General features: G+C 44.1%; 1 protein-coding gene across 7 annotated transcripts in view; it reads left to right on the top strand.

Annotated features, from left to right (window-relative positions):
- The window catches only part of BRD4 (bromodomain containing 4), a 108,072-nt gene that overhangs the window by 8,881 nt on the left and 78,737 nt on the right, over positions 1-20,454 (top strand). Inside the window, exon 1 of one of the 7 annotated variants that reach the window (XM_058174191.1) lies at positions 16,037-16,181. The exons of the other annotated variants lie outside the window; for them this stretch is intronic. The gene's annotated coding sequence lies outside the window, so the exon portion shown is untranslated. Of the gene's footprint in view, positions 1-16,036; positions 16,182-20,454 lie in introns of those variants that run through there. 7 annotated transcript variants of the gene reach the window in all.

The raw sequence follows: 20,454 nt of genomic DNA, 5'->3' as shown, positions 1-20,454 counted from the left end.
GGCGTGCATGCTCACACCGGAAAACAAGACCAGCTCTTCCGGTTTCCGGCACTGCTGCATGCACAAAGGCCAGCTGATAGTCATGTGTGCATGTGCGCCAGAAACGCGGAAGATGAATGGGCAATGCACGTGCCAGGCAACATGGCTCCACGTGCCACTTCGGGCACACGTGTCATAGGTTCGTTATCATGGAACTAGAGTCTTTACTTAACCAAGGTGTTCACTTAACGAGTACAACAAAAAAGCTTATAAAAATAGGTCTGGTCATGACATGACTTGTTTTATGACTGTCAACGACTTACAATTATAATGGGCAGACTCCAATATGGTCATAAGTCGAGGACTACCTTCAATGGTGTTTTTGATGCAACTTGATTTAAAGCCTTGTGGATGTCTAAGTTGCTAATATTGTCATGCAAGTAAAGAAAAACTAAAGTTGCAAACACAATCACTAGGAAACATGGACTATAAGACCCATGGACTTGGAAAAACTTTACACAGAGTTGAAATGAATCTAGCACACATTGATATTTTAAGCATTAGCCAATTGAAATAGTCTGTAATTGGACACTTTCAGTGAGAAGATCATACATACGTAACTATGAAAAGCAAAGAGCAGCATTGCTTTTATAGTCATGAAGGATATAGTAGAATCACTACCTAAATATAATACAGTCAGTCAATGACTGCGCAAATCAATTGTACTTCATAGACAGTTGTTTAATATGACAATTACCCAAAATAATGCTTTAGCTATTGATCAAGAAGATTTGATGAGTTTTATGATCAAGTTCAATACAAAATCAACCTAACATGCCAGCAAGATATTCTGCTTATGGCTGGAGATTGGAATGCCAAATTGGAAATAGTAAGAAGGAAAACCTAGTAGGCTTGTATGATGGAGGAAACAGAAACGAAGCAGGAGTATTCTGTACCAATTTCTGCCAATCCATTGATTTTTTTCACTGCTAACACAGTCTTCAAACAGCCAAAATGAAGCAAGTAGATATAGACTTCAGATGAATGCACAGAAATCAAATTGATAGAAGCAGCAGAGAATTTTAGATATAATGACAAACACATGGCCAAGGGCTAATTGTGGAACAGATTACAAGCTGGTTACAACGTAGGCCATTCCATCTTTTAGTATATATCTTAACAATGAGCAGTGAAGCAGGTTGGTAGATTTAGAAGTTGGTTGAGTTAAATTAATTTGATATAGTAAGAACTCATTACTGAGCCTACTTTGTTGTGATGGAGGCAAAAAGCTTTTTAGCCTGCCATCATTTAATTCTTTCAGTAATACCCAGCAGAACTTTTGTAAGTCATTCAGGACCATTGAGGACTTCACCTAATTGGAGATTATTCAGAAGGTAGTTTCCTAAAATGCGTTGACTAGATACTCTGAGGTTAGGATCTATCAGTTTAGTCATGGTTTGGCTGTTCATCTTATAAAAGTGCAAATGTTCTTGACTGAGATTCTTTTCTATAAAAACTTCAGCTGTAAATTCAGATAATACAGACAATATGCTTGGTTGAGTTTGACCAACCACATGTTTACTTACTTTTGAACCTCAGGGCTTAAGAAGGAGGGAATCCAGTTGGCTGGCTTACCTACCCAAAGCTTTGAGTGCACATGATCTTATTAAAGGAGATTGTAGTGATGACTATCTTCCTCAACACCTGAAGCAGTAAAAGAGGAAGTACAAAGTAGTAGTGATGAGACCACTCCTAGGGAAAAATGATCCAAAAATATAGATTCCTCCTGTGTGTTACTTAGAGAGTCCAAGCAATGGGTGATAACCTTATCTGATTGGCCAGAGACTGAGTTGTAATTTGTTTAGTCATGCCTCCTCCTTCCTGTTTAGCCCCAGTTTGTTAACTCAGTTGGCCTAGAGCAGGGGTCCCCAACCTTTTGGACCTCAGGGACCACCAAGTTCATAATTTTAAATCCCGCGGACCGCTAATACGAATCCAGAACCCCGCTTGCTGAAGCACCTGGACTCCCAGTGATAGGATGGGGTGCTTCAGGCACTCTCCCTTCTCTCTCTCTTCCCCCCTCTTCCACTCCCTTTCCTACTTATTCTGTCATCTCTCTCTCTCCCCCTCTTTCTCTCTCTCATTCTGATTCTCTCTCTCTGATTCTCTCTCTCATTCTGTCTCTTTCTCTCATTCTGTCTCCTTCATTCTCTTTGTCTCATTCTGATTCTCATTCTCTCTCTCATTCTCTCTCTGATATTCTCTCTCTCTCTCTCTCTCTCTCTCTCTCTCTCTCTCTCATTCTCTCTCACTCTTTCTCATTCTCTGTCTCTTTTTCTCTCTCTCTCTCATTCTCTTTCTCTCATCTCATGGGCCAGCCAGTGTCTTGGGACTGAGAGGAAGTCGAGCATCTCCCCGAGAGACTGAGATGCGAGGAGCACCAACAAGGGCCAGAAGAAATGTCTGCGAGATCCAGCAAGAGATGAACCTTAGTTCCCGCTCTGGAATATCAAACAAATCTCCATCCCCCCTCCCATTCTTTTGCCAGGCGAGGAATGACTGGGAAGGGAGGGCGAGGGGCGGGGACAGCCACTGGTGGGTTCAGCAGACAGGAAGCTACAGCAGGGGGGAAGAAACAGCCTGCGGTTCTAGCCACCAGTGGCTTCGGCCCACCTGCACTGCCACCCCCCTTCCACCATTACCTCATTCTGGCCGACAAGGGCTGAGTTGCAAGTTGCATGAACCTCCCTCCTCAACGTCGGAGATTTACAGCCCCACCGCAAGCTGCCTGGCCAGTCCCATATTCCAGAGCTCTAGTCACAGAACTGGCCATTTCTCTTCCCCTAGCAGCTCCTCCACCCAGGTGCACCGCTGACCACCAAAATTCTCTCACGAACCACCAGTGGTCTGCGGACCACCGGTTGGGGATCGCTGGCCTAGAGAGACTTCTGTTAGTAGAGCTCCATTGTTTGGACTTCTTTCAGCAGAGTTTCAGAGACAGTAAATATTAGAAAAGCTTTGTAGCTGCTTTACAAGCAGTTTTTGGCACCGCGCCCAGCTGCGCGCGCATCAGCTTAGCCGCCGGGATCAGCAGCAGCGAAATTCCCTTTCGGGAGGCCTGCAAGGTGTGTGGTGCCATCGGCGGCTTCTTGATCGCTCCGGAGGCAGTTTCTGTGAGTTGTGGCACCGGATTAGCGCGTGGCGAGCCATGGTGTCAGCTCTGCACTCTTGGGCTTGGACATGGATCCGTGGTGTTGGATTCCGGCTTTCCTGGGCTAGCTGTGGTAATCGGGGCTGAGAAGCCTTGGTGTAGGCTTCATGCCATTTTGGATTGCCCCCTGCCCCCCACCGCAGCCGTGGTGGCGGCTTGGCGTAGCTACAGCCCTCAACTGCCCTCCATACTGGTGTTTTTAATCACTGGGGAGGTAATTACAAAACAATTGGCAGCAATTATAAGAGGTTTTCAAACGAGTTTTTTTCTGCTGAAATATAAGCACCTCGTGAGTTTCAAAATGGCTTGCAGTCGCTCTCCTTCACGCACCTCTGCCTCTTCCTCCCTCAGGCATCAAGCCTCGAAGGCTTCAGTTACAAAAAAGAAGAAATCAAGGGCTAAGGGACCCTCCGCTAGATCCCAGCCTTTTGTACAAGCTTCCACTGCATCTGATAAGGATGCCATGAGGTGACAACGTGCCTTAGAAAAACAATTTGACAAGGCCCATAAAAGGGTGGAGGCTGGCAAGGAATCTTCTATCCCTGTCTGCAGCAGGGAAGCAACTGATCCTTTAGACAAGAACATTTTGATCCAAGAGCCCCAGCCAGACCAGTTTGGCTGGTCTTCTGATTTTACTGCCAGGCAGGAGCTTCAGGCAGCGAGCATGGATCCCCCTTTGGGGGTAACCACCCAGAGCCAGGGTCCTCTCATCGCCATAGGGCTTCTCGTGCTTCTGACACTTTCACTCCTATTGCGGCGGGGCTCCGCCTGGAAGAAGGCCAAGATGCTGCACTGTCACAAGACCTGTGTGATATGATTGCCCAAAGTATCACTAATGCGCGAGGCTGCAGTGATAGGTCTGTGGACGGAGAAACACTTGCTCTTCCTGCGGGTGGAACACATCTCTGGGATCTCCAACATCCAAGCGGATTGGTTGAGCAGAATAACCATTGATCAGGCAGAATGGAAACTTCATCCAGATCTGTTCCTTCAGCTGTCAACCAAATTTGGCCCACTCCAAGTAGACATCTTTGCCAGCCCAGCGAATGCACAACTTCCACAGTTCTACATCAGATTCCAATCCCCAGGAGCAGAAGGGTTGGATGCCCTCTGTTGTCTGTGGCCCAGGGCCTATTGTATACATTCCCCCCCCCGATACCTCTACTACTGAGGGTCATCAGGAAGATCCTGGAGGAAGGTGCAGAGTTTCTCCTCGTAGCTCCTCACGGGCCCAGACAGACCTGATTCACGGACCTATTGTGACCCAGACCCGAGCAGGTAGCAACAAACGCAGTCCTTAGTAAAAATACACTTTATTCAAACAGCTGGGAATTAATTCTTTCCCAGCACTGGGTAACTCTAAACATAACAAAGGCTTCACCAACAAACAAACATTCTTCAGTTATCACAAACCTGAGTTCAGTTTGGATAACTGCCAAGGTCCTTTCTGATAAATGTCCAGAGCAGAGAACCGGCAAACAGAGACATCGGTGCTGGTCTCCTTTTAAACCTTATGGGAGGGGCCAATCATCTCTTGGCCCTACTCCCGAGGTGACCTCTTTGCTTGAGCTGCTCCTGCCTTCTGGAAGCTCTTCTGCGGGCATTAGGAACAGGCTTATCGCAGTCCGATTCCACCGACAGCTCTGTAGGCTGCTGACGGATCACAACACCTATTGACCCTATCAATATCACCTCTCTGGAGGATCCCTCCAGACAGGATCTCCCTCAGCCAGGGGGCCATGCTACATCCAGAACCTCAATGGTTTCAGCAGGCTGTCTGGCACTTGAGAGGGAGATCCTAAGAAAGGACCAATTCTCTAGAAAGGTAATCTCTACCATCCTTGCTTCTCAATGTCCATCGACAACCCGCATATACAATGCCACATGGAATTCTTTTTTCCGCTGGTGCACTAGAAGGGTGCTAGCTCCAACATCAGCCACTGTTCCTCAGGTATTGGACTTCCTGCAGAAAGGGTTAGAGACAGGATTAGTGGATAATATCCTCCATAGACAAGTAGCCATTTTGACAACCATTCTCTCCTGCAAGGGAGCTTCAACCCTTTCAACACCCGAGGGTTCTCAGCTTTCTAAAAGGGGCTTCTAATCTGCCACCTCCGCCTGTTCACAGATACCCTTCTTGGGACCTGTCCCTCGTCTTACAGGCACTCATGTCCTCTCCATTCAAACTGTTGAGTTCTGCCAGTCTCAGACTTCTGACCCTTAAAGTCACCTTTTCATTGCCATAACTTCTGCTTGTAGAAACTCGGAACTGGCAGCTCTCTCAGTAGGGAAGGATTTGTGTATTATGCATCCTGACAGAGTCATCCTCCATGTGGACCCAACATTCAGTCCAAAAATCAACTCCTGGTTCCATCGGGCCCAGGAGGTCATCTTACCGGATTTTTGTCCAAATCCCAAACATCCCAGGGAACTCTGGTGGCACACCTTAGATGTACGCAGAGCCCTGCGCATATACTTCACCAGGATTGCAACGTTCCGGAAGACAGATGTTAATTGTCTCTTTTCAGCTCCGGTCTCTGGGCATGAAGGTGACTCCATCCATCATTGGTCGTTGGCTCAAGGCCTGTATTTCTCTGGCATACGATCATCAGGCTTGACTTATTCCGGGCCACATTATGGCCCATTCTACAAGAAGTGCAGCCACAACGGTGGCTTGGGCCACTCAAGCTTCTATACTAGAGATTTGCAGGGCAGCCACTTGTGCATCACCTTCTCCCTTCATCAGAAATTACAAACATGACATGTTTGCGTCAGCAGAGGCGGCTTTTGGGAGAAGGGTCTTACAGCAGGTTCTTCCAGTTGAAAGGACCCTGGAGGTTTCTATTCCCCACCCTAGGAATGCTTAGCTTGGGCATGTCCCATTGCTTGGACTCTCTAAGTAGCACACAGAAGGAATGTTGTACTTACCTGAACATTCGTTCTATGTGCGTTGTGTGAGAGTCCCTCCCTAATTATGAAATTAATACTGCTCTGGTTGGCCTGTTGGGTAAACTTTGCAGAGAGAGAAATGGGAATTGCCATCCTCCTCCAAATATTAGGTTTGGGCAGAACATCCTTTATGTGGTTCTAGTCATCCCTAGATAGTTATCTCTAGTAATCTTGGGATTTCTTCTTAGCAAAAGTATCTAATCATCAAGTCTCAGGGAACTACCTCCTGTATAATTTCCAGTTAGGTTAAATCCTCAGTGATCCTGAATGACTTACCAAAGTTCTGCTGGGTATTACTGAAAGAATTAAATGATTGAAGGACAAAAAGCTTTTTGCCTCCATCCCAACAAAATAGGTGCAATAATGTTCTCTTACTATATAAGAATCATCCCATATTTATTTATAGGACACTGTTGTAACTGAGATAATTCAGATATTTAGAGTAAAATCACTTTTTGATGATGTTCAAGTCCATCTCTTCTTATGGCTATAAATGAAACAGTGAAATTGTTGAATCAGTTCTGGCTGAAATAATGCTGTCAGGGTTCCAAGTAACACCCCCAACAGAAATAAAATTCCAAGACAGGCAAAGTTCCATTTTATTAGAGATGTCATATTGGCACATCTGGGAAAATCTGAATCTGAAAGGCCCCTGAGTTTTCCCAACCCAAACGAAAGTCAAATCTTCCCCTGCACCCACTTGTCCACGTCATGGTCTAATCATGTCATCGTGCCAGCTGCTGTTGTTTCCCAGTCACACCTCTCCAGGTGCATGGAGAACGTGCACGTCCTTGACTCCCAGGGAAAAGAATGTTGTTATGGCTACACATCTCACCCTGTCTCCATCCAACCCCCCTCCCATTTCCCACAGCATTCCCATCCACCAAGTGTGGCAGCCCTGAAGGTCCAAAGTAAAAGATCCAGGACTGACAGACTGCTCCCCCTCAGCTGATAAGCATGTCCTGATATGAGATGAATGTAGGAGGTTAGGCCCTAACTGCCTCTCCCCCCACCTCCCAGGAGGACCCTTTGACTTATTAGGGACTTTATCATGGGATTGTTTTACTATCCCAGCTTTTAACCCAGGTAGCTTCAGACAAAGTGTCAGGGGTTCCAAGTAACACCTTTCCAATGGACCAAATACTGCAACCGACCCCTATGCAATTTAGAGTCCAGAATTTTCTTAACCTCATAATGGATTTCCCCTTGCACTACTATTGGTTTGGCCGCTGGGCGGTCCTATGGTCTCGGTCTTGAACTAACAGCAGGCTTCAGCAAGCTGCTGTGGAAGACTGGATGCACTTTCCCTAATAGGTGTGGGAGGTTAAGTTGAACTGTTACTGGGTTAATTACTTTCACTATTGGAAATGGTCCTAAGAACTTGGGTCCTAGCTTTCTGCTGAGCAATTTCAATTTAATGTATTTGGTGGACAGGTAAACGCGATCTCACCCACGAAAGTGGGGTTGGAGAGATCGGTATCAATCTGCTTGTTTCTTGTATGCTTCTGCTGCTTCCGTTAGTGCTTTCTTGGTCTTTTCCCAACCCCTTTGAGCGACTCCATCCATTCCGCTAATCATGGAGGAGAGTGGCTTTCTTGGCAAATCAGGCATGGGAACGAATTCCATGCCGCTAGTGGCTTGAAAGGGGGTTAGTCCAGTGCTGCTATGCACTGCGTTGTTGTAACCCACTTCTGCAAAAGGCAGCAGATTTGCAGTTTTCTTGTTGGTAATCCACATAGCGTCTTATGTACTGCTCTACCATGGTGTTCACACTTTCTGCGGCTCCGTTCGTACTTGAGCGAAATGCCCAGCTAAGTTCTTGAGTCGACCCAATGGATTTCAGGAATTCTCTCCAGTATTTAGCGGTAAACTGAATGCCTCTGTCTGAGATTACCTGGCGGGGCACTGTACAGTCGGTAGATCTGCTTGATGAACAGCGCCGGTTGGGGGGATTGGGAGTGGGAGGCACCATATATCGGTGGTTCTCCTCCTATCTCTCTGACCGGTCGCAGACGGTGTTGACAGGGGGGCAGAGGTCGACCGCGAGGGGCCTCACTTGTGGGGTCCCTCAGGGGTCGATTCTCTCGCCCCTTCTGTTCAACATCTACATGAAACCGTTGGGTGAGATCATCAGTGGTTTCGGGGTGAGATACCAGCAGTACGCTGATGACACTCAGCTGTACTTTTCCACCCCTGACCACCCCAATGAAGTTGTTGAAGTGCTGTCCCGGTGTTTGGAGGCCGTACGGGTCTGGATGGGGAGAAACAGGCTCAAGCTTAATCCTCCAAGGCGGAGTGGCTGTGGATGCCAGCACCCGATTCAGTCAGCTGCAGCAGCGGCTGGCTGTTGGTGGCGAGTTATTGGCCCCAAAGGATAGGGTGCGCAACTTAGGTGTCCTCCTGGACGATCGGCTGTCGTTTGAAGATCATTTGACGGCCGTCTCCAGGGGGCCTTCCACCAGGTTCGCCTGGTTCGCAGTTGCGCCTTCCTTGATCGGGATGCCTTGTGCACGGTCACTCATGCGCTCGTTACCTCTCGCTTGAATTACTGTAATGCTCTCTACATGGGGCTCCCCTTGAAGTGCGCTCGGAGGCTTCAGTTAGTCAGAATGCAGCTGCGGGTTATAGAGGAGCTACGTAGCTCCCATGTAACACCGATCCTGCGCAGGCTGCACTGGCTGCCTGTGGCTTTCCGAGTGCACTTTAAGGTGTTGGTTATGACCTTTAAAGCGCTCCATGGCTTAGGACCTGGGTACTTACGGGACCGCCTGCTGCTACCACATGCCTCCCACCGACCCGTACGCTCCCATAGAGGGACTTCTCAGGGTGCCGTCCGCCAAACAATGCCGGCTGGCGGCCCCCAGGGGAAGGGCCTTCTCTGTGGGGGCACCCACACTCTGGAATGAGCTTCCCCCGGGTTTACGTCAAATACCCGACCTCCGGACATTTCGTCGCGAACTAAAAACACATCTTTTTATCCGCGCGGGGCTGGCTTAAATTAGTTTTAAGGGAAATTTTATTAATTTTAAATGGGGTTTTTAGTATGGAAAATTTTAATTTCAGGCTAATTTAATAAGTTTTTAAATGGTATTTTAATTTGTATATTGTGTTGTTCTTACTTTTGCCTGTACACCGCCCTGAGTCCTTCGGGAGAAGGGCGGTATAAAAATTAAATAAAATAAATAAATAAATAAATTTTGGCCAGTTTCCTGGCTGACGGTAATGCGGAGCAGGCAGTAAAGTGGGCTTCTTTAGAAAATAAATCCATCACAGTCCAGATAACTGTATTTCTCCTGCTCTCTGGGAGCTCGACTATAAAATCCATTGCAGTCTCCTCCCAGGGCCGGCTGGGGTCAGCTACTTGTTGAAGAAGTCCAGGGATTTTTCCTGGCCTCATCTTCAACTGTTTACATAGACCTCCACATTGGCTTTTATCTTCGGCCACCAGAATTGTCTCTGGGCTAATTGGAGGGTTTTTAGGAACCCAAAGTGACCCCGCCAGCTGGGAGTTGTGGTTGTGCAGCCTCAAACTGGTGGGGACATATAGTTTGGACCCTTTCCAAGCTAGTCCCTCTCAGGGTGAGGATATCCCGGTTTTCATTAATCCACTGATCGGCTGGGAGTGCAGCTTTTAGCGCAGCTGTCAGTTGCTCCACTCAGGTCATGCCATTTGGACTCCAGCCGCCCCCCACACACACACACACCGCTGTATTCATGCAGGTGATCAACGAGATACTGTATGAACATCTGTACAAGGGGTCCTAGTCCACTTGGTTGACATTCTTAAATTCAGTGAGACACTGGAAGAACAACACTTAAATTAATACGGCAGGTACTGAAAAAACTAGCCACAAATGTTGTTATGGCTACACATCTCACCCTGTCTCCATCCAACTCTCCTCCCGTTTCCCACAGCATGCCCATCCACCAAGTATGGCAGCCCTGAAGATCCAAAGTAAAAGTTGGCCTCCAGGGCTGACAAATGCATTGGGTGAAGCCACCAAACTAAAACTCTGACCAGACAAACAGGTGGTATTAGTAATAGTTGATTTATCTATCTAAGTAAGAAGAGTGCAACTTGATTCCCCAAAGGAGGATGTTTGAATTTTATGTGCTCTTACATTTGTCTTTGACATTAGAGGACCATTAGAGGCCATTTTGGTAATCAAAAGCATGCTCATGCTGTTTAGATAAAGGTACCATTATTATAACAATATATGCCCTGATATTTATTTATCTGTTTATATTACTGTTGCAAAATGTGTGATTGCTCTTGAATGCAGTTTAGAATCTTTATTTGGGACAGAATGTTGCAGGAAGAGTATTGACTCTCACTGGATGACAGGAATACATCTCACCAGTTCATAATTATCTTTACTGGGTCCCAGGTAATTTTGTGTTCCAAATTAACATAGAAGTTTTCGTGTTAACATATAAGAGTTCTTCACAGCTTGGAGTCACAGTATCTAATACAGGGGTCCCCAAACTTGGCAGCTTTAAGATTTGTAGACTTCAACTCCCAGAATTCTCCAGCCAGCATAGTTGGCTGGAGAATTTTGGGAGTTGAAGTCCACAAATCTTAAAACTGCCAAGTTTGAAGACCTCTGATCTAACACAACTTTGTACATGTTCCTGCCTATTTCCTGAAGTGATCTATGCAACATATAGTTAAGTAGAGTGGGCATTTTCAGAGGTAGCCCTTTAACTTCGGAAAGTCAGTGAAGTGTGCCAGTTACTGTCCTTAATTGACTTTTCTGCTCCAGGCAGCGATTTTTTTTTTTGGTAGTTTACGTTGCTCTGATTTTTATTGCTGTTTTCATTTTCTCTTTCTGTTTATCTTTTCTTGTTTTGTATAAAAATTTAATATGTTTTTACTAATGCTTTAAATCTTGATTATGATTGCAATTTTAAATGTAAATTGCATCAGTGTCACAAATGGCATCATAAACTCTTGCATTTGATTTTTTTAAAAACAACAACAACATTGGTTTGAAGTTATACCTCAACTGGGATAAGATTTAGTTAGTAGTAGTTTGACTTTCACCTTTGTTCCTCAAATATATACCATGTTAAATTTACACACTTCTCTGAGTGTCTTTAAAACAGCTGAAATTGGTAACACACACACATAAAAGGATTGGCAGGAAATTGCTTTTGCAGCTAATCTCTAGGATATAAAAATGATTTTCTGACCAAAGTGAGGCAGGTTATATAGGGTAAAGAGTATGCTTTGCAGATTTTTATGACACAATTTCTTGGCATAGCTGATTCCAGGAATGAGTAATTCCAATGTTCTGAAGGCAGTTTTTTAATGTTGGTAACCCAAACTAAGCATTCCTCAGCAGTGTCAACATAAATCTAAGACTCAGTGCATTAGAAAGGAATAATAACTACTGCCTTTTCTTACTTGAGTAATTTATTTTTATGCTAGAAGAAGAGGCGGAAAGGAAGAATCCGCAAGGGGCTGATGCTGATATGCTTTGGCCTGTTGTAACTATGCTGAAATAATCAGTATAATTTTGGCATTTTATTATGTTACCATCTGTTGTGGTTGTAAAAAATGTGAATTGTTGAAGTCTCAAATAAGAACCAATGCAGTATATTGGATAAACTGGAGAAATTTCTTAAATGAGTTTTTGCCAGAATAGAAAATAATTGGCATTCTGGCTTTCTGATTCACATCCACAAATTTATATGTAGAGAAGAAGCTCTCTTTAATTCTTCATTTCATTTATGAAATCTTAATAGACTTACCAGCATTTGTTATTCTGAGCTACTCCAGTTCTGCAGCTGGAGGCAATCATAACTTATTTATTACCCAGTTATGCTGGCAAATTACATCAAAATCAAAGCATTTTAGCAGCCATAAAACTAACCTCAACATAAACCAGTACAGGTATTCCTTGACAACAATTGAGCCCAAAATTACTGTGGTTAAATGACAGGTTTGTTAAGGGAATTTTGCCTGATTTTACAATATTTCTTGCCACAGTTGCTAAGTGAATCACTGCAATTGATAAATTAGTAGCTTGGCCACTAAGTGAATCTGGCTTCCCCATTGACTTTGCTTGTCAAAAGATTGCAAAAGATGATCAGATGACCTTGGGACACAGCAAATGCCATAAGTATGAGCCAATTGCCACACATCTGAATTTTGATCACATGATCAAGGGGAAACTACAAAGCTTGTAAGTGTAAAAAATGGTCATACGTCACTTTTTTCAGTGCCTTTGTTGTAACATTGAATGGTCACTAAATGAACTGTTGTAACTTGAGGACTACCTGTAATTCATTTTTGCTACCTTTAGTTTCTATGTTTACTGTCCTTCAGGTCAAACAAGGTAAAAGTTAAAATATATATGAATTATATTTCTCTGCCCAAGGCTGTGCTTGATACCAAGCCTGAAACCCATGTGGCTAGATAAAATACATCTCCTCTCTACTTCAGTAACATATACCTGGTTTGCCCTGTCATCTATAATCAAATCATGGATGAGGAAACCTTTATTACAGACAGAGCTGACATAAAAGAAGAATGGTTAAAACATTCAGTGTTGGAAATTGTATGCTGTTGTGGTCTTGTTCAGCTGAATAGGCTATCTTGGGTCTGCAACCTAAAACACTCAAAGAGCCATTTGGGCCCATTTCCCGCAGAAAACAAAACACCGGGAGCCACAAAACCTGCATGGGCATGGCCAATTTGATATCACTCATTCCCACCGAGTCACCTGACCCTCTCCCAGCCACGCCTACCCAGGTTTTGTGGCTCTCTCGGCTTTCTTTTCTATGGGAAACTGGTATATATGTTTCTTACTCCCTCTCTCTCTCTGTCCCCTCTCCAATCTCTCTCCCTCTCCCTCTCTACCTCTGTCATCTTTCTCCCTCCCTCCCTCCCTCTCCTCTCTCTCCTACCCTCTCCCCATCTCTCTTTCTCCCTCTCTATCTCCCTCCCTCCCCCTCTCATCTTTCTCCCTCCTCTCTCATCTCTCTCCTTCCCTCTTCCCCATCTCTTTCTCCCTCTCTATCTTCCTCTCCCCTTCTCTCTCCTCCTCTTTCTGTGTATCACTGTGTGTATCTCTCTCTTTCCCTCTGTATTTGTGTGTGTTTGTGTGTGCGCGCGTGTGTCTGTCTCTCGCATGTGGCAACTGGCTACTTTCTTAAGGAGGGTTTTAACAGGACACAAAAGGATGTGGCTTCTCTCCTGCACTAAGGCTCTGGTCATCGCCCCCCCAGTTCTTCGGCCGAGTGCAGAGGACGCGAGCTCCAGCCCGAAGCAGCAGGAAACAAAGGCTGTCTTAAGCACAAATGTGGCACGAAGGCAGGTACAGGGTCACTTTGCTCCTGCACACTTGGCGACCATCCTCCCCCTCCTCTCGTGCTCGGGGAGACAGGGCAAGGTGATGGCCGGAGCCTTAGTACAGGAGAGAAGCCACATCCTTTTGCGTCCTGTTAAAACCCCCTTAAGCAAGCAGCTGGCTGCCCCACGTGTGCCTTTGCTGCACTTTGGTGCTCGTTTGAGGGTCTCCCCACGCGTGTGCATCCTCCCAGCCCCACCACAGCCAGTCAGGAGTCACAAGATGAGAAGTGGGGGAGGTGGAGGAGGAGGGTTGGCTGAAGGGAAGCCAGCCCGGATTTCCAAAAAGAAGAAATAAAAGCGAAGTGCCCGAAGGAGAGCTTTCTGGTATCAACTTGCTAAGCTTGGCCAGAGAGAGAAGGAGAGAGAAGAAACACAGAGACAGAGATAGAGCGTGGGAAAGATACACTCAGAGAGAGGGAAGGAGGGAGAGATGGGAGATTGGCTGATGCACAAGTGTCTTTGGGGAGGGCTTTTTCAGAGCCTGACCCCCAGGGTGGCATGTGAGGTTCGGCAGGGCCAGCTTCCTTTTCCTGTTGCCCTGAACCTCTTAAAGCCGTGGCTGGGCACTGCAGACCCGTCCCCTTTCCTATGTCACGTCCTCCCGGATCCCATTCCCACCTTGCCAGCCTTCATGTTAGTGAGGCCGGCTTCAGTGGCGGGGTCAGGCCAGTGTCTCAGGATGGAGAGCAGGTTGCGCATCTCCTCAAGCAACCGAGCCATGCCCAGCACCAACAAGGGCCGAAAGAATCTCCACAAGTGAGGTGCTGGAGAATCAGCCCTGGCTGCTCTCCATCCCCCACCCTCGCCCTTACCTTTTCAGGCCAGGCAAGAGAGGGAAGGGAGACGGATGGGACAGGGAGCCGTAGCAGAGGGCCCAAAGAGCCGTTTGGCTCCGGAACTGCGGGTTGCCGATACCCAGGCTATCTTAATCATATATAAAAGTATAACAGTAGCAGAGGTGGTATTCAGCCAGTTTGCACCGGTGTGCGTGAACGGTTGGCAGAAATTTGGCCAAGGTTGCCAAGCCGGTAGCAATGGCAGGCTGGCCATGCCCCCAAACCAGTCCCCTGGTCGCCACTCGCTTGCCTGCCATGTTCCTCGCCGCGATGTTCTTCACACATGCACATTCCATTGCCTTGCAAATGCAATGGGGTGCGTGTGCACGAAGAACATGGCAGCAGCTGCAGCTTTTTCCACAACCTCTGGTACTTTTTGACGGCCTTCAGCTAGCCGCCACTTCTTTGAGAGCCACTTTGCAGCTGTGGCGGCTGACTGGGGGCCACTGAAAACTCTGGTCAGCTTGCCTTCCAGATTCTGGATCAGCCGCTGTAGAAGGTAAGCAGCCCAAACAAAGAGGGGGTGGTTGGGGGGGAAGTGGGGCTAGTGGTGGGGCCACTAAAGGAGGGGAAGTGGGGGCGCCTGGCAAAAGGAGGTCGGGGGTAGATAGGTGGAAATTCCAAAAATTATCTTACCTTTTCCTGTGGGCGTGGCTAGCTGGGGAGTCTTTTGACTGAGTGGGCATGGGCGTGAGTGACATCAAGTTGGCCATGCCCACTTAGTCACATGCCGCCACCTAGCCACGCTCACTGAACTGGTAGCAAAAAATTTTGAAACCACCACTGAACAGTATTCACTTGTTCTCTAACCTAATACCCTAGTGCCTGCTCATCACTTATCAGTATAGCAAGGTTCAACAGACATTCAGGTCTTACTCAAGTGCCAATAAAGGAAAATTAGATTGATCAAGCTTGATATCACCAGACCAACGCTAGCAGCACTGAAGCTCCAAGATGGCTTCTGCGAGGCCAGTTTCAGGGTTGACACCTGATATGTTTCAAATAAGTATCTTTTTCAAAGATGTTCTGTAGACTGATTGAAATCTATGTCTTTGAGACAATTGGTAATTATGTGTGACCCTATCTCTTATAATTTATTCAGCCTGAAGAATGCTATTGTATGAGTCTGATTCTATCATTGTCTTCTTTATCTTTTCCTTGCATCTTGCTAAGTTTCCTAATAGCCTTATGTGATGTGGATGTTGTTCCCCCCCCCCTTTTTATCATGTTTCATAAATAAAGAATGAAGCGTATTTGTCACAGGGAGGGGACCTAAATAGGTGCTTTATCAAAGCAAAGCAAGCAAAAAAAGCAAAAGCAGTCATTGCTAGAGTATTGTATTATGATCCAGCAAGGCTTTATTTTATTTTATTTATCTTTTTAATAACTAAAGCCATAACTAACTGAATCTCTTAGGGTTGCTGTATCTCTGATTATTGATGAGAAATGAAAGCTTGTGGACAGTTCCAATTATGTGTAAAAGAGAATTAGATTCTATTTATTTATTTCTATTTTGGTTCCATTCAACTCTAGACTAACTCTGGTTGGTTCACAATTAAAAAATATGGGCTATGATAATTCTGCCATGGGAACTCTGAAGTACAGTTTTCTCTGGTTTTAGTGATTCACACAGAATGCTTTCATTTACTGATAGTTTTTTCCCTTTTAACAAAGCAGAGATACCTTGGGATTCTCAATTGTCCTTTTAACACTAAGAATTGATACCAAGATGATGAAATACACAGCAATAGTATTAGTATGGAAAACAAGTCTTTAACAGTATGATTGAAGATCCCTATGCAATAAAAACATGGTTTTGCAACCAGCCCAATTTCTCATCCTGCTGTTTGTAAGTTTATTAAAACTTAATAAATTATATAATGTTGATAGTTACATCAGACATTTGATGCCAAGTTTTGCTTAAAGTCTGCCACAACAAGCAATGCTTTATTGTGTCTCATGCATCAAAATATCGTCCTGTAAATTATTTTAAAATATTTAACGGATCAATTTTGTTTTTAAATTTTATTATATATGTGATAAATGAAATAAATATTGTTGGGTTGTAATACATTTTTCCTGATTTCCATATAATTTTTGTTAGGCAGTAATTATTAGGAGTTTTTTGTTCTGATAGTCACAGTCTTTCAGTATAAGGAGATAGACTAGAATAAAATCACTTGCAGTTTTAAAAGTTTAATGTTGGTACTGTAGTTAATTTTTACAGCCTATTTTATAATTTCTGGGATTGATAATTAATAATGGAAAGAATGAAATATTTTCATAGAATTTAATTTTTTATTTTTCAACTAGATCCATAGACTCTCTCAATCTTACAAAGCAGATTTGAGAAGCACTCGTGATTTCACATAAGTACATCTTTTTATTGAGCACTGAACATAATAATAATAATAATAATAATAATATTTTAATTTGTATACCGCCCTTCTCCCGAAGGACTCAGGGCGGTGAACAGGCAGATAAAAATATAAATACACACAATAATTAAAAACATCCCTTAAAAAACTAATTTAAATGCCCAAAATGTTAAAAAACGTACTCCCCCTTAAAATAACACAGTTTTAAAAACCCATCCAATAAAAATAAAAATCAGGCTAGTCCAGCCATACGAAATAAATAAGTTTTAAGTTCGCGGCGAAAGGTCCTAAGGTCAGGTAATTGTCGAAGTCCGAGGGGAAGTTCGTTCCACAGGGTCGGAGCTCCCCCCGAGGAGGGCCCCCCCCCCGGGGCCGCCAGTCGACACTGTTTGGCTGACGGCACCCTGAGGAGTCCCTCTCTGTGGGAACGTACCGGACGATGGGAGATAGAAGCCGGCAGTAGGCGGTCCCGTAGATAGCCCGGTCCTAAGCCATGGAGCGCTTTAAAGGTGGTAACCAATACCTTGAAGCGCACCCGGAAAACAACAGGTAGCCAGTGCAGTCTGCGCAGGATAGGTGTTATGTGGGAGCTCCGAGACGCTCCCTCAATAACCCGCGCAGCCGCGTTCTGAACTAGCTGAAGTCTCCGGGTGCTCTTCAAGGGGAGCCCCATGTAGAGAGCATTGCAGTAGTCCAGGCGAGAGGTAACGAGAGCATGAGTGACTGTGCATAAGGCATCCCGGTCCAGGAAGGGACGCAACTGGCGGATCAGGCGAACCTGATAGAATGCTCTCCTGGAGACGGTCGCCAAATGGTCTTCAAAGGACAACCGACCATCCAGGAGCACGCCCAAGTTGCGTACCTTACCTTGACCTAACCTAAGAATTCTTAATATAATTCTTAAATACTTGTTTGAAAGGATCTGGAAAAGTTTTTTTCTGAGATTAGTACTGTACTTTATGAACGGTCCAAACAAATTTCATACTATTTCGTAAGTCAGGATAAATATTAGCTCTTCTACCAGATGCATTCCTAAATAAACTAGAGATTCTCCCTTTGAGCTGTTTCTTGGTGCATTAAGAGTAACAAACTAGGAAACCTAGTTCAGCTGCTTATTTAACACACCAGTGTGGAAAAAAAGGAAAAGCTAGAGTAATTAGATGACATGCATCAAACTTGCTTACTCATGAAAATTTGGGTAATGTGAACAAATCATGTACATAAAAATGGAATTAAGTCTTAATTAAGATTGGGACAAAAGTACGATGATTTCTGTCGTGCCTTGGGGATCAGAAACAATCAAAAAGATTACATACTCCCTACATAATATGAAGGAAGTTTTATACTTTATCACACACTATATGGAATCATGCTGGATAATAATTTTCTTTTAATTTCTATGGGCTGGCTTTGCTAGAAGTTGTGCTTGTGGGGTCCTAAGAGATGACACTCTTTAATTGAAGGAACCTAAATGCACCAATGCTGCAGGATTGAATCGGATAGATTATGGGAGTCAGACAGCCCTATGTTATATAGGCTTTATATGTAACAATCAGCATCTTAAAATCACACTTGGAATAAATTGGCAGCTAGTGCAGCTCGTGAAGCAGAAATGCAACATGGTCTTACTGAGGCACAGTGGACCAGTTGAAGCCTCCAGATGATCTTCAAAGCCAGCCTCATGTAGAGAGCTGCCAGATGACTAGGGCATGAGTTTTTAGTTGACTCATTTTACTTCTTTTATTCATAGCCCTGTTTCAGTGTTATCTGAAACTCTGTAGGCAACAGCTAACAATAATTACAGTGCCTTATTTTATGTCAGGTTTACTGGTTTATTCTTTTTTTCAAATACTTTTACACTTTACAAATGGAAGAATAAAAACTACCCAAAAAAATAGGGAAAAAAGAAAGAAAAAGAAAATTTTCAAAAGGGAGGGAGAACTTTCCCCTTAATCTCAGGAAGTGAAAATAATTTTAATATCTTATTACCATCTCTTAATACAACAGATACTATTTTCTCCCCATAATTCATCACTTAGTTAAAAAGCAAAATAAAAGCAAAGTAAAGCATTGTTCTTTATTAACAAAAGTTCAGTAAAGGGACCAAATATAACTAATTTTATATTTTAACTTGATTGAATAAGCCAACTCTCTAATTCTTCCCTAAATTTTAAGTCTTAATTTTTAACCCCTTCAAATATAGTCCCAGAACTTGTTTTGTATTTGTCTTCTAACCCAAGAATATTCCATAACTTTAAAAACCTCTGAGTTTAATTTGTCATTTTAAAAAAATCACTAATCATAAAGTACTTTAAGATTTTAACAGACCAGTAAGTATTGGATCCACCAGTACTGTGGGTCCAGTAAGAACAAGTTACCCAAACTACTTTTCTGGCCTAATAATTGTAGATCTCCTTTAAACAGTGAATCGTCCATCAGTTTTACACTTTCATATTCTGCTTGTCTTATTTAAATCTACATTTAAATTAATTTCAAATTTATCCATTGTAGTTTGTTCTTCAGCATCTTCATTGCCACATGACCCATCATATCAAATAATTTTAAAGACCAAAATTTCAAAACATCCAGTAAAGATTTTTGCTCCATTTTTGATGAAATGAATTTATTATCCTGTAGCCCCCTTAGAAACTAGTTTCTTTCTCTAAGCATTAAGCCACTGGGAGAGTCCTGACCCTCTTGTCTGATTGTTTCCTAAGCAACATCTCTTCCCGGTGTTCCCCAAGATCATCCACATAGTCCATTACAGAAATTGGTCCAAAGATGGCCTTTTGAGGCGGCACACCATCACATCTTTCAAGGCAGGAAGTACCATCCTTCCCTCTTGGGCCTAGTCATGGATCACTCTTTGCCTCCTTCTAGGATCCAAGGGTGGGTCTCGATCTGGTAAACAGGTGGCTGAGTTGATAACACAGAGAATCTTGTCCACTTCCTCTGGAGTCACTCATCCTTCTCTGCCCATTCATAGTCCAAGTTGAAGTCAATCTGAGTAACTTTATTCATCAGATAATCCTCATAGTAGCCCATTAGATGTTTTGAGGGGCCCCTATTCAGTAAGAATAGAGTTACTCTAAACAGAGCTGTTAAATGGCTATCAGAAGATGGAATAAAGGCAAGACAGGAAAAATAATTGACATTTTGTTACCCTTTTCACCATGAAATAATTCCTGATACTGGCTTTTAGCTGTGTCTGGTCAGATACTCATTTCACAAAGAAACACCATGGCTTTTCAAATTCTTCATATCCTGGAGCTGCTTGGTAAACCAAGGTGCACCATACGACCAGCATACAGGGAGAGGCTGTTTAGGAACAATATGATCCAAGTCACCAGGAGCCTGCCATTACAGGTAGTGACTAGGCCTGAATTGAACTGCGTACCAGCTCGTCAGGGAAATCCCTAAGGTCTCCCTGAAATCCCATTAAGACCATCAGTCACCTGGGACTTGCCAGTTGAATGGGCCCGTTTCCCGTACAGAAGGAATGATAACAGTGAATCCAAAGACATGCAGAGAGTCACCTGTCCAGCAATGGATTGATGTTAGTATCTTCCCCTGCTAGATCAAACCTCAATGTCTAGTATATAAATGCAATAAATAAATAAATAAACAAACAAGGAGTTTTAAAAGGCAAATGTCATGAAGATGTCTATCTATAGCTATAGTCAGATCAGTTGAATTAACTGCTAAGGGCCATGGTGACTCAGGCTGTAAGATAGCCTGTTATTA

The sequence above is a fragment of the Ahaetulla prasina genome, chromosome 2 (genome assembly GCF_028640845.1).
Source record: "Ahaetulla prasina isolate Xishuangbanna chromosome 2, ASM2864084v1, whole genome shotgun sequence".
NCBI lineage: Eukaryota > Metazoa > Chordata > Lepidosauria > Squamata > Colubridae > Ahaetulla > Ahaetulla prasina.
The sequence above is the reverse complement of the archived record's forward strand: the minus strand, read 5'-3'. Positions and strand labels throughout refer to the sequence as shown.